The sequence below is a fragment of the Gasterosteus aculeatus genome, chromosome 12, assembly GCF_964276395.1.
Source record: "Gasterosteus aculeatus chromosome 12, fGasAcu3.hap1.1, whole genome shotgun sequence".
NCBI lineage: Eukaryota > Metazoa > Chordata > Actinopteri > Perciformes > Gasterosteidae > Gasterosteus > Gasterosteus aculeatus.
The window spans coordinates 175,937-190,057 of NC_135700.1; the positions used below are offsets into that span (position 1 = coordinate 175,937).

Below are 14,121 nucleotides of genomic sequence, written 5' to 3' on the forward strand. Positions count from 1 at the left end.
ACGAATGCATGCAGGAGGACATCTCTCAGACGATGTCAATCGGTTGGCTTCATCAGTTCCCTCATGCGCAGCCTGGAAGAGTTGTCTTTTTATTGACCGGTTGAAAGAAGATTCCCGGCTGCAGCGTGAGCCGGACAAAAGTTAAGGCTGCCAGACAAGTTGCTGAAGGACTCCTTGTTAGTATAGTGGACAGTATCTGTGCTTGTCACGCAGAAGACCAGGGTTCGATTCCCTGACGGGGAGATTCTTCCTAATAAGCATCCAAAAACTGTTCATCGTACTTGGATTCTCCAATCCTGTGCCTCACAACTCATGTGGATTGGAGCTATTTTAGTACTGAAACTACAAGTTCTGAACAGACTGTTGCTAAAAACATGACTCCAAATTGTCCCATTTCTGTCACTCAGCAAAAGTGTGACAATGTTGTCAAAGAATTGCTGAATCAAACAAATGCATGCAGGAGGACATCTCTCAGACGATCTCAATCGGTTGGCTTCATCAGTTGTCATGCGCAGCCTGGAAGAGTTGTCGTTTTATTGACCGGTTGAAAGAAGATTCCCGGCTGCAGCGTGAGCCGGACAAAAGTTAAGGCTGCCAGACAAGCTGCTGAAGGACTCCTCGTTAGTATAGTGGACAGTATCTCTGCTTGTCACGCAGAAGACCAGGGTTCGATTCCCTGATGGGGAGATTCTTCTTAAAAGGTATCTAACAACTTTCCATTCTCCTTGGCTTCTCCAATCCTGTGCCTCACAACTCATGTGGATTGGAGCTATTTTAGTACTGAAACTACAAGTTCTGAACAAACTGTTGCTAAAAACATGACTCCAAATTGTCCCATTTCTGTCACTCAGCAAAAGTGTGACAATGTTGTCAAAGAATTGCTGAATCAAACGAATGCATGCAGGAGGACATCTCTCAGACGATGTCAATCGGTTGGCTTCATCAGTTCCCTCATGCGCAGCCTGGAAGAGTTGTCTTTTTATTGACCGTTGAAAGAAGATTCCCCGCTGCAGCGTGAGCCGGAAAAAAGTTAAGGCTGCCAGACAATTTGCTGAAGGACTCCTCGTTAGTATAGTGGACAGTATCTCTGCTTGTCACGCAGAAGACCAGGGTTCGATTCCCTGACGGGGAGATTCTTCCTAAAAGGAATCTAACAACTGTCCATTCTCCTTGGCTTCTCCAATCCTGTGCCTCACAACTCATGTGGATTGGAGCTATTTTAGTACTGAAACTACAAGTTCTGAACAGACTGTTGCTAAAAACATGACTGCAAATTGTCCCATTTCTGTCACTCAGCAAAAGTGTGACAATGTTGTCAAAGAATTGCTGAATCAAACAAATGCATGCAGGAGGACATCTCTCAGACGATGTCAATCGGTTGGCTTCATCAGTTGTCATGCGCAGCCTGGAAGAGTTGTCGTTTTATTGACCGGTTGAAAGAAGATTCGCCGCTGCAGCGTGAGCCGGACAAAAGTTAAGGCTGCCAGACAGGCTGCCGTGGGACTCCTCGTTAGTATAGTGGACAGTATCTCTGCTTGTCACGCAGAAGACCAGTGTAGGAGCGGTCGGTAAAATCAACGCGCATTTGCTCGTATTGTCACTTCAAATTTCTTTATTTATTGTTCGGCAAAAACAACCTAAATCACAATCAAAATAAAAGGAGAATTCAATGCGTAATGCGTAATGCGTAATGCGGTCAAAAATAATATCTCCTTCCGCTCTCGAAATAGAAAAACACACCTGGCCTTACTCAGGTGACATTTAAATAGCCGACGCCCCCTGACGTCATCATTACATCATCACAAATCAATCAAATCAACAGAAAAGGCAGTTTCATTGTGCACGATACAAATGTAGTGGAATGGCTTCTACACTCCGGCCCCTAATTGACCGGTAGAGGACAATTCATACATTTAAACATATGAAGCACATTCTTTAGAGTCCTTTGTCTCGTGTTCATAGAATTAAGAAAAAAGGCCAAAAATATAATCCATTTAGTTTCGATAGTCCTTTTTGTAAAACGGGTTCAAAAAATTCCTGAGAAAGGGAAAATGAGTTCTCTCAAGGGTCGAAGAAAAGGGGGCAAAGTCTATTCGAGGATCTAATCAGGGCATGTTTTGTAGGAGGCACAGCTTTGTGATGGGCCTTTCCAAGGTGCCATTTTGTGTCCTGATCTTGACACGACGTACATGTCCCCTTTTGTCGGGAAAGGTTTCCGTGATTCGGCCCATAGGCCAGGAGTTGCGTGGTGAGCTTTCATCGATGATCAGCACTATGTCTCCATACTTTAGGTTCCTTTTGATCTTATTCCATTTCTGTCTCTCCTGTAGCAATGGGAGGTACTCTCGTATCCAGCGTTTCCAGAAGAGATCCGCTATATACTGAGTCTGCTTCCATCTTCGTCTGGAATAGGTATCACTTTTGTCGAAGAGTCCAGGTGGAAGAGTCGGCATTCGCTTCATTTGAAGCAGGTGGTTGGGTGTCAGAGGTTCTGGATCTTTGGCATCCTGGGATAAGACTGTGATGGGCCGGTCATTCATGATTGCCTCTACTTCACATAGAGCTGTTTGGAGACTCTCGTCATCCAGGATCTGTTCCCTTGTGATGGAGTAGAGGTTCTTTTTTATCATCCGGATGAGTCGTTCCCATACGCCTCCATGATGAGCACCATAAGGGGGGTTGAATGTCCATTTGATACCTTCAGCGTGCATCGAATGCTGGATCTTGCTGAGGTCAAGGTGTGTAAGTGCTTCTCGAAGCTCTCGTTCAGTCCCGACAAAATTAGTACCGTTATCGGAAACAATTTCTTTCACTTGGCCTCGTCTGCAGATGAATCTTCGCAGTGCAGAAATACATGAGTCTGTATCCATTGAGTAGGCCATCTCCAGATGTACAGCTCTGCTTGCTAGGCACGTAAACAAGGCTCCATACCGTTTTACTTTGCTGCGGCCGCGCTTGACTTCTATGGGCCCGAAGTAGTCTAGTCCTGTATGGGTGAAGGGCGGCAAATCAGGTGTTATCCTGTGTAGCGGTAGGTCGGACATTTTTTGTGTCATTGCTGTGCCATGCCATCTCCTGCAAAGTACACAGTCCCTTGTGATCTTTCTTGCAGCAGAATTTACTCTTAGAATCCAGTATTTTGTCCTGAGTTTTGCGATAAGTTGATTTCTTCCACAATGAGCCATCGAGGTGTGGGTGTGGTGTAGGAGTATCTTTGACAGGTGGTTGTCTTTGGGTAGAATAGCAGGATGTTTGGTTTCCTCTGGCATTGCCAGCTTACTTAGTCTGCCTCCGACTCTCAGGATTCCATGTTGGAGGATAGGATCTAGTCTATAGATCCTACTGTTTCTCTTTATGGGTAAGCCCCTTTGTAGAGAGGTCACTTCATCTTTGAAGGATTGTTGTTGGACATAAGACACAAGTGATTGCTCTGCCTTGGCTAAATCCTCCACGGACAGCTGCGACCCGGTTGGGTAGGCGTTACTAGTTTTCTTTCGTCTCAGAGTTTCTTTGAATTTTAAGATCCAGGCTGATGATCGGATCAATTTGTTCCATGATGAGAAGTGCTCAATAAAACGAGTCAGTGGCCTTTCCTTCTGCAGTATACTTGTAGTGAAAGCCATGGCCACCTTCTTGACCTCCGGGTCACTGTCATACAGCGTGGGTGGTACTTGAATCACTGGCCAGTCAGTTTCTGGTTGCATCAGGAAATTTGGACCACTCAGCCAATGTCCTTCTTGAATGAACTTCTCGGTTTTTATGCCTCTTGATGCCATGTCTGCGGGGTTGAGTTCTGTCTTTATGTGGCGCCATTGGAATTTGTGTGTCAGTTCCCGAATAGTGGACACTCTGTTGGCTACATAGGTTTGAAACCTTCTGGCGTCATTTTGGATGTATTTTAAGACAGCGGTACTGTCGGTCCAAAAGACTGAGTCCTCGAGGGTTAACTCGAGCTCTCTCCTCAACATCCTGTCTATCCTAGCAGCGAGAACTGCACTAGCAAGCTCCAGACGTGGAGTTGTCACCACCTTTAAGGGTGCAACTCTTGATTTCCCAATCACAAACATTATGTTAGGTAGTCCAACTTTACTGCTAAGTTTCAAGTAGCTGACTGTCCCGTAACCTCGCTCACTTGCGTCGCAGAAGTGGTGCATCTGTGCTCTAGCAACTTCAAAATCTTGTGGCTTAAGACATCTCCTGATTCTTAGGCTGGAAATCAGGTTAAGATCTTTTAGCCATTCCGTCCATCTCTCTGTGTAAGCAGTTGGTATTGTTTCATCCCATCCACAATTTAGCTTGCACAGGTCCTGCAGTATTCCTTTCCCTGTCAGCATTACTGGCGCTATGAACCCTAGGGGGTCGTATACAGAGTTTAACACCGATAAAATGCTTCTGCGGGTTACTGATGGTTGTTTTGGGGTGATTGAAAAGAAGAAAGTGTCTGACTCAATGTCCCATCGCATGCCGAGGGCCCTTTCGATTGGCAGTTTGTCTTTGTCGAGGTCTAGATCTTTGACTTCCTTTGCTCTCTCTTCCACTGGAACAGAGGCAAGGACTGCACGACTGTTACTGGTCCATTTGGTGAGTTTAAATCCACCTGTGGTGCAGACTGATCGAAGCTCTTTCACCAGACGGATGGCTTGGCCCTCGTTTGGGACAGATTTCAGACAGTCGTCTACATAAAAGTTTCGACGAATGGTGTTTAGAGCATCAGTGCTATACTTTCCTTCGTTGTCATCAGCTGTCCGCTTCAGTGCAAAATTGGCACAGCTCGGTGATGAGACTGCTCCGAAGAGATGCACCGTCATCCGGTATTCTGCTAGCGGTTGGTTGGTGTCGCCATCTGGCCACCACAGGAATCTGAGGAAGTCCACATCATGCTTTGGTATTCTTACTTGATGGAACATTCCTTCAATGTCCCCCATCACTGCCACCGGTTCCTGTCGGAATCTGAGAAGTACACCCAATAGTGTGTTCGTAAGGTCAGGACCCGGCAACAGCTCACGATTTAAGGAAGTTCCTTGGAATGAAGAGGTGCAGTCGAACACCACCCGGATAGTCTTTTTTCTTTTGTGGTAGACACCATGGTGAGGAATATACCACAGTCTTCCGTCTTTCCGGGAGAGTTGTTCCTCTGGCACTCTTTCTGCATGCCCTTTCCTCAAGACGTCACACATGAAGCCATGATAGTCTTTCCGAAAGGATTCGTCTTTCTGGAATCTACGGGCAAGATTCAATACTCTTTGTTCCGCCACCTTCCTGTTGTTTGGCATACTGATGTTATCGTGACGGAAAGGAAGTTGTATTTCGTAGTGGCCATCTTTCCTTTTGACTGAGCTGTTCATCACATGCAAGAATTTCTTGTCTTCAAATGAGTGCTCTTGTTTTTCATTGTAGGCAGACTCTGAAAAGTCCTGGTTGTATTGGTGTCTTAGAAGCTCTTCTAGCTTGGCTACTGATATTCTATTGGACGCTATCCGTGGTCGACCGTCCTCATCCATAGGTGCAGTGCCGCAGAGAGGTCCATTTATAGTCCAACCTAGGTATGTAAGGACTGCATAGGGCCCCTTGCCTTGGCTATTGATCACTCTCAGTGGTTCCATAGCCTGTGGGACATTTGTACCAATCAATAGGCCTACTTCTGCTTTGATGGGTTTTATGTGGACCTCATTTAAGTAAGGAATTCCTTTTATGTCCGTTTCTGTAGGGATGTTCTCTTGATTGACAGGAATGGCATGTTGTGTGAAGACTTCAGGAAGCTCTATGAAGCTTTTGCCTTCCAGGCTGCATACTTCCAGTCCTCTTATCACGTGGGTTTTCACAGGCTTTTCATGACCCATCGTTCGGAGTAAGATTTCGGTTTTCTTTCCTCTGACAGACAACTGTTCCATCAGTTTTTCTGTGACAAAGGTAGCAGTGCTTCCGGGATCTAGGAATGCATACGTCTCTATCAAACAGCTGCCTTTGTGTGCCTTTATTTTTACAGGTACCACTGCTAATCTATGATCTGTTGTTCTGCCCCACTTTTGTGCTGCTGATGACACCATAGCAATTTGTGCTGCAGAAGAAACCTTAGCCATACAATTACTCCTGGTGTCTGAATCCCACTTAGCTACCGGCCTATTGTTTCCTGGAGTAAAGTTATCTATATGTAAGACAGTGGGGTGTTTTTTCTCACAGGAACGACAGGTGAGACGTTTCTTGCATTCTTTACTCATATGACCTTTGACCAAGCAGGCAAAGCAGAGTCCGTTTTTCTTTAGTAGCTCAACTTTCTCTTTGTGGGGAATCTTTGTTATCATTTCACATGTTTCCATCACATGATCTCCGTTACAGAAAGCACAAGGTTTGATGAAGGCGTCCATGGGTTTACGGATGCCCTCTGGCCTCTCCGGCCTCTCCTGTGCATTAGTGTTCATGTGGGTATCGGTCTTGGGCATGACAGTTGTAGCAAAGCTTTTCTTGCTGCTAGGTCTTGTATACTGTTGGTCTCTTTTGAATGTTCTGCTGTTTGTGCTTCTGGCAGGGTCTTGGATATCCCCGAAGATGGGATCTTGGATGATTCTGACCTGCCTTTCCAGGAAGAGGACAAGGTCCTTAAATTTAGGTCTCTGGTGTGTTCTTTCCGTAATGTCACACACAGTAGACCGCCATGTCTCTCGGAGTTTAAATGGGAGTTTGAAAACAAGTCTTTTCATGTTAGATGGTGAGTCCAACTCTGACATGTATGAGAGGTCCTGAACTGCATTACCACAGCCTTTTAGATAGAGGGCGTAGCTATGAAGTGCCTCTCCATCATCTGTACGGATTTGGTTCCAGTTTAAGGCCTTTTCGATATATGCAGAAATTACTTTGAAATCATCACCAAAGTGATATTTAAGCAGGCGCTTTGCTTCCTCATAGCCAGTTGTGGCGTTCATGAGAAAGCAGCTTTGGACTAGCTCCTTTGGCTGTCCAACAGTATACTGTTCCAGAAAGTATAGTCGATCCTCATTACTGTTGGTTTTATCCTCGATGTTGTGCTTAAAAGCCTTCATAAATGATCTGAAAGTGAGAGGATTGCCGTCAAACATCGGCACCTCTCTTTGGGGGAGTTTAGACTCTTTCTGTTGTATCACTAGCAAGTCTGTCAAGTCTGTCTGTCTTTGTAGAATGTTTGTGAGATCTATGCTCTGAGGTGTTTCACTTCTGGGTGTGGCTTCGCCTCTTCCGCGTGGTCCGTCAGAAACCACAGCTCTGTGTGTGTGAGGGTTTGCTGTCGCCCTTGGTGGTTGCTCAGATCCTTTTGAGATTCCAGTCAATGTTGGATTCAGAGTATGCATTATTCCTTGGAAGGATCTTTTCGGTACGGTTCCTATCCGTGCAGACTCCATTTGTGTTAGATCTCCTCTTTTGTCAGATGCCTCTATCTGTTCTTCCAGTTCTTTTCCGGATTCTGATGCTTCATCACTTTCGAATTCTTCTAGAGCCTTTAACCTTGCATCAGCTGCAGCAATATCTGCTTCCAGATCCAGGGATTCCATTTTTAACCCCAGCTCAAGCTTTTCCTTTTCCAGTTCGTGTTTCCTTTTCAGAGCTTTAGCTCTGGCCTGCAGAGCAGCTTTGTCTGCAGCTATCTTCATGCGTGCTGAAACCATAGATGAAGAATTGGAACCTCTGGAGCGTCGTGAGCCAGTCTGTGAGACGCTGTCCCCAACATCCACCAGAGTATGTGGATCGGCCTGAGCACTTTTCCATTGATCCACATCGGTCAGAAAAACGTCATAATCTGCGATTTTTGGCTCATACCAGTCCAAACTTTCATTCCTTCTCGCTTCCTCAGGCAGCAGAATCTGAACAGATTCATGACATAATTTAAATTCCTCCAGCAGTCTCATAAATTCATTTGCACTTTCATTAACATTATGAACATCGGCACCTTCTTTCATCATTAACTTTATTTCATTCATTTTCCGAGTACAGTGGGAAAGTTTTCCTCTGCGTGTGGCGCTCAATGATTTAAACGCTTTATTTTGTTGCGCCGTATCCGTCTCACTCATACCGGCTCCCGTGACTCCCCGTTCAGTTCCTTCTGCCATTATTTCAGTTTTCAGCGTCAGCTGTCAATATTCATTAGTGTTTCAGTTACGTCTTTATTTAATTTTACCTTTTCGTGCGCGCGGCCGTGCTTTGTTTGATCCGCGGTGTCTTTAAGTGATCTCGTAATGTATAGGCATTTTATGGATTTATTTGTTGTTATCGAACGTTTCCTTTGGTTCCTTCTGTCGGTTTTAATGTTTGATCGTAACCAGGTTCGGAAAACAGCGCATACGCTCGTTTACTCACGGTACCGGTGAGATCGGATTCTGGCCGCAGTCCAGATCAATCCAAGACGACGTGACTCCGGGACAGCTTCGCTCACTTCCACCTGGCCTGGCGTTCCTTCCTCGCGTTCGGATGAGTTATTTTTGACTTGTTGTAGGAGCGGTCGGTAAAATCAACGCGCATTTGCTCGTATTGTCACTTCAAATTTCTTTATTTATTGTTCGGCAAAAACAACCTAAATCACAATCAAAATAAAAGGAGAATTCAATGCGTAATGCGTAATGCGTAATGCGTAATGCGGTCAAAAATAATATCTCCTTCCGCTCTCGAAATAGAAAAACACACCTGGCCTTACTCAGGTGACATTTAAATAGCCGACGCCCCCTGACGTCATCATTACATCATCACAAATCAATCAAATCAACAGAAAAGGCAGTTTCATTGTGCACGATACAAATGTAGTGGAATGGCTTCTACAACCAGGGTTCGATTCCCTGACGGGGAGGTTCTTCTTAAAAGGTATCTAACAACTGTCCATTCTCCTTGGCTTCTCCAATCCTGTGCCTCACAACTCATGTGGATTGGAGCTATTTTAGTACTGAAACTACAAGTTCTGAACAGACTTGCTAAAAACATGACTCCAAATTGTCCCATTTCTGTCACTCAGCAAAAGTGTGACAATGTTGTCAAAGAATTGCAGAATCAAACGAATGGATGCAGGAGGACATCTCTCAGACGATGTCAATCGGTTGGCTTCATCAGTTGCCTCATGCGCAGCCTGGAAGAGTTGTCTTTTTATTGACCGTTGAAAGAAGATTCCCCGCTGCAGCGTGAGCCGGACAAAAGTTAAGGCTGCCAGACAATTTACCGAAGGACTCCTCGTTAGTATAGTGGACAGTATCTCTGCTCGTCACGCAGAAGACCAGGGTTCGATTCCGTGACGGGGAGATTCTTCTTAAAAGGCATCTAACAACTGTCGCTTTTCCAATCCTGTGCCTCACAACTCATGTGGATTGGAGCTATTTTAGTACTGAAACTACAAGTTCTGAACAGACTGTTGCTAAAAACATGACTGCAAATTGTCCCATTTCTGTCACTCAGCAAAAGTGTGACAATGTTGTCAAAGAATTGCTGAATCAAACAAATGCATGCAGGAGGACATCTCTCAGACGATGTCAATCGGTTGGCTTCATCAGTTGTCATGCGCAGCCTGGAAGAGTTGTCGTTTTATTGACCGGTTGAAAGAAGATTCCCCGCTGCAGCGTGAGCCGGACAAAAGTTAAGGCTGCCAGACAAGCTGCTGAAGGACTCCTCGCTATTATAGTGGACAGTATCTCTGCTTGTCACGCAGAAGACCAGGGTTCGATTCCCTGACGGGGAGATTCTTCTTAAAAGGTATCTAACAACTGTCGCTTCTCCAATCCTGTGCCTCACAACTCATGTGGATTGGAGCTATTTTAGTACTGAAACTACAAGTTCTGAACAGACTGTTGCTAAAAACATGACTCCAAATTGTCCCATTTCTGTCACTCAGCAAAAGTGTGACAATGTTGTCAAAGAATTGCTGAATCAAGCGAATGCATGCAGGAGGACATCTCTCAGACGATGTCAATCGGTTGGCTTCATCAGTTGTCATGCGCAGCCTGGAAGAGTTGTCGTTTTATTGACCGGTTGAAAGAAGATTCACCGCTGCAGCGTGAGCCGGACAAAAGTTAAGGCTGCCAGACAATTTGCTGAAGGACTCCTCGTTAGTATAGTGGACAGTATCTCTGCTTGTCACGCAGAAGACCAGGGTTCGATTCCCTGACGGGGAGATTCTTCCTAATAAGCATCCAAAAACTGTTCATCGTACTTGGATTCTCCAATCCTGTGCCTCACAACTCATGTGGATTGGAGCTGTTTTAGTACTGAAACTACAAGTTCTGAACAGACTGTTGCTAAAAACATGACTCCAAATTGTCCCATTTCTGTCACTCAGCAAAAGTGTGACAATGTTGTCAAAGAATTGCTGAATCAAACGAATGCATGCAGGAGGACATCTCTCAGACGATGTCAATCGGTTGGCTTCATCAGTTCCCTCATGCGCAGCCTGGAAGAGTTGTCTTTTTATTGACCGGTTGAAAGAAGATTCCCGGCTGCAGCGTGAGCCGGACAAAAGTTAAGGCTGCCAGACAAGTTGCTGAAGGACTCTTTGTTAGTATACTGGACAGTATCTCTGCTTGTCACGCAGAAGACCAGGGTTCGATTCCCTGACGGGGAGATTCTTCTTAAAAGGTATCTAACAACTGTCCATTCTCCTTGGCTTCTCCAATCCTGTGCCTCACAACTCATGTGGATTGGAGCTATTTTAGTACTGAAACTACAAGTTCTGAACAGACTTGCTAAAAACATGACTCCAAATTGTCCCATTTCTGTCACTCAGCAAAAGTGTGACAATGTTGTCAAAGAATTGCAGAATCAAACGAATGGATGCAGGAGGACATCTCTCAGACGATGTCAATCGGTTGGCTTCATCAGTTGCCTCATGCGCAGCCTGGAAGAGTTGTCTTTTTATTGACCGTTGAAAGAAGATTCCCTGCTGCAGCGTGAGCCGGACAAAAGTTAAGGCTGCCAGACAATTTACCGAAGGACTCCTCGTTAGTATAGTGGACAGTATCTCTGCTCGTCACGCAGAAGACCAGGGTTCGATTCCGTGACGGGGAGATTCTTCTTAAAAGGCATCTAACAACTGTCGCTTTTCCAATCCTGTGCCTCACAACTCATGTGGATTGGAGCTATTTTAGTACTGAAACTACAAGTTCTGAACAGACTGTTGCTAAAAACATGACTGCAAATTGTCCCATTTCTGTCACTCAGCAAAAGTGTGACAATGTTGTCAAAGAATTGCTGAATCAAACGAATGCATGCAGGAGGACATCTCTCAGACGATGTCAATCGGTTGGCTTCATCAGTTCCCTCATGCGCAGCCTGGAAGAGTTGTCTTTTTATTGACCGGTTGAAAGAAGATTCCCGGCTGCAGCGTGAGCCGGACAAAAGTTAAGGCTGCCAGACAAGTTGCTGAAGGACTCTTTGTTAGTATACTGGACAGTATCTCTGCTTGTCACGCAGAAGACCAGGGTTCGATTCCCTGACGGGGAGATTCTTCTTAAAAGGTATCTAACAACTGTCCATTCTCCTTGGCTTCTCCAATCCTGTGCCTCACAACTCATGTGGATTGGAGCTATTTTAGTACTGAAACTACAAGTTCTGAACAGACTTGCTAAAAACATGACTCCAAATTGTCCCATTTCTGTCACTCAGCAAAAGTGTGACAATGTTGTCAAAGAATTGCAGAATCAAACGAATGGATGCAGGAGGACATCTCTCAGACGATGTCAATCGGTTGGCTTCATCAGTTGCCTCATGCGCAGCCTGGAAGAGTTGTCTTTTTATTGACCGTTGAAAGAAGATTCCCTGCTGCAGCGTGAGCCGGACAAAAGTTAAGGCTGCCAGACAATTTACCGAAGGACTCCTCGTTAGTATAGTGGACAGTATCTCTGCTCGTCACGCAGAAGACCAGGGTTCGATTCCGTGACGGGGAGATTCTTCTTAAAAGGCATCTAACAACTGTCGCTTTTCCAATCCTGTGCCTCACAACTCATGTGGATTGGAGCTATTTTAGTACTGAAACTACAAGTTCTGAACAGACTGTTGCTAAAAACATGACTGCAAATTGTCCCATTTCTGTCACTCAGCAAAAGTGTGACAATGTTGTCAAAGAATTGCTGAATCAAACGAATGCATGCAGGAGGACATCTCTCAGACGATGTCAATCGGTTGGCTTCATCAGTTCCCTCATGCGCAGCCTGGAAGAGTTGTCTTTTTATTGACCGGTTGAAAGAAGATTCCCGGCTGCAGCGTGAGCCGGACAAAAGTTAAGGCTGCCAGACAAGTTGCTGAAGGACTCTTTGTTAGTATACTGGACAGTATCTCTGCTTGTCACGCAGAAGACAAGGGTTCCATTCCCTGACGGGGAGATTCTTCTTAAAAGGTATCTAACAACTGTCCATTCTCCTTGGCTTCTGCAATCCTGTGCCCCACAACTCATGTGGATTGGAGCTATTTTAGTACTGAAACTACAAGTTCTGAACAGACTGTTGCTAAAAACATGACTGCAAATTGTCCCATTTCTGTCACTCAGCAAAAGTGTGACAATGTTGTCAAAGAATTGCTGAATCAAACGAATGCATGCAGGAGGACATCTCTCAGACGATGTCAATCGGTTGGCTTCATCAGTTCCCTCATGCGCAGCCTGGAAGAGTTGTCTTTTTATTGACCGGTTGAAAGAAGATTCCCGGCTGCAGCGTGAGCCGGACAAAAGTTAAGGCTGCCAGACAAGTTGCTGAAGGACTCCTCGTTAGTATAGTGGACAGTATCTCTGCTTGTCACGCAGAAGACCAGGGTTCGATTCCCTGATGGGGAGATTCTTCTTAAAAGGTATCTAACAACTGTCCATTCTCCATGGCTTCTCCAATCCTGTGCCTGACAACTCATGTGGATTGGAGCATTTTTACTACTGAAACTACAAGTTCTGAACAGACTGTTGCTAAAAACATGACTCCAAATCGTCCCATTTCTGTCACTCAGCAAAAGTGTGACAATGTTGTCAAAGAATTGCTGAATCAAACGAATGCATGCAGGAGGACATCTCTCAGACGATGTCAATCGGTTGGCTTCATCAATTGTCATGCGCAGCCTGGAAGAGTTGTCTTTTCATTGACCGGTTGAAAGAAGATTCCCCGCTGCAGCGTGAGCCGGACAAAAGTTAAGGCTGCCAGACAAGCTGCTGAAGGACTCTTTGTTAGTATACTGGACAGTATCTCTGCTTGTCACGCAGAAGACCAGGGTTCGATTCCTTGATGGGGAGATTCCTTTTAAAAGGCATCTAACAACTGTCCATTCTCCTTGGCTTCTCCAATCCTGTGCCTCACAACTCATGTGGATTGGAGCTATTTTAGTACTGAAACTACAAGTTCTGAACAGACTGTTGCTAAAAACAAGACTCCAAATTGTCCCATTTCTGTCACTCAGTAAAAGTGTGACAATGTTGTCAAAGAATTGCTGAATCAAACAAATGCATGCAGGAGGACATCTCTCAGACGATCTCAATCGGTTGGCTTCATCAGTTGTCATGCGCAGCCTGGAAGAGTTGTCTTTTTATTGACCGGTTGAAAGAAGATTCCCGGCTGCAGCGTGAGCCGGACAAAAGTTAAGGCTGCCAGACAAGCTGCTGAAGGACTCCTCGTTAGTATAGTGGACAGTATCTCTGCTTGTCACGCAGAAGACCAGGGTTCGATTCCCTGACGGGGAGATTCTTCTTAAAAGGTATCTAACAACTGTCCATTCTCCTTGGCTTCTCCAATCCTGTGCCTCACAACTCATGTGGATTGGAACTATTTTAGTACTGAAACTACAAGTTCTGAACAAACTGTTGCTAAAAACATGACTCCAAATTGTCCCATTTCTGTCACTCAGCAAAAGTGTGACAATGTTGTCAAAGAATTGCTGAATCAAACGAATGCATGCAGGAGGACATCTCTCAGACGATGTCAATCGGTTGGCTTCATCAGTTGCCTCATGCGCAGCCTGGAAGAGTTGTCTTTTTATTGACCGTTGACAGAAGATTCCCCGCTGCAGCGTGAGCCGGAAAAAAGTTAAGGCTGCCAGACAATTTGCTGAAGGACTTCTCGTTAGTATAGTGGACAGTATCTGTGCTTGTCACGCAGAAGACCAGGGTTCGATTCCCTGACGGGGAGATTCTTCCTAATAAGCATCCAA

General features: G+C 45.2%; 3 non-coding genes across 3 annotated transcripts; all 3 read left to right on the top strand.

Annotated features, from left to right (window-relative positions):
* The first annotated feature begins 1,060 nt into the window (after positions 1-1,060).
* trnad-guc (transfer RNA aspartic acid (anticodon GUC)) lies at positions 1,061-1,132 on the top strand. The gene has a single exon. It is a non-coding gene; the product is annotated as a tRNA-Asp (tRNA).
* An 8,914-nt stretch (positions 1,133-10,046) lies between these two features.
* Positions 10,047-10,118, top strand: trnad-guc (transfer RNA aspartic acid (anticodon GUC)). The gene has a single exon. It is a non-coding gene; the product is annotated as a tRNA-Asp (tRNA).
* A 3,464-nt stretch (positions 10,119-13,582) lies between these two features.
* trnad-guc (transfer RNA aspartic acid (anticodon GUC)) lies at positions 13,583-13,654 on the top strand. Its single transcript has one exon. It is a non-coding gene; the product is annotated as a tRNA-Asp (tRNA).
* Positions 13,655-14,121: the final 467 nt, after the last annotated feature.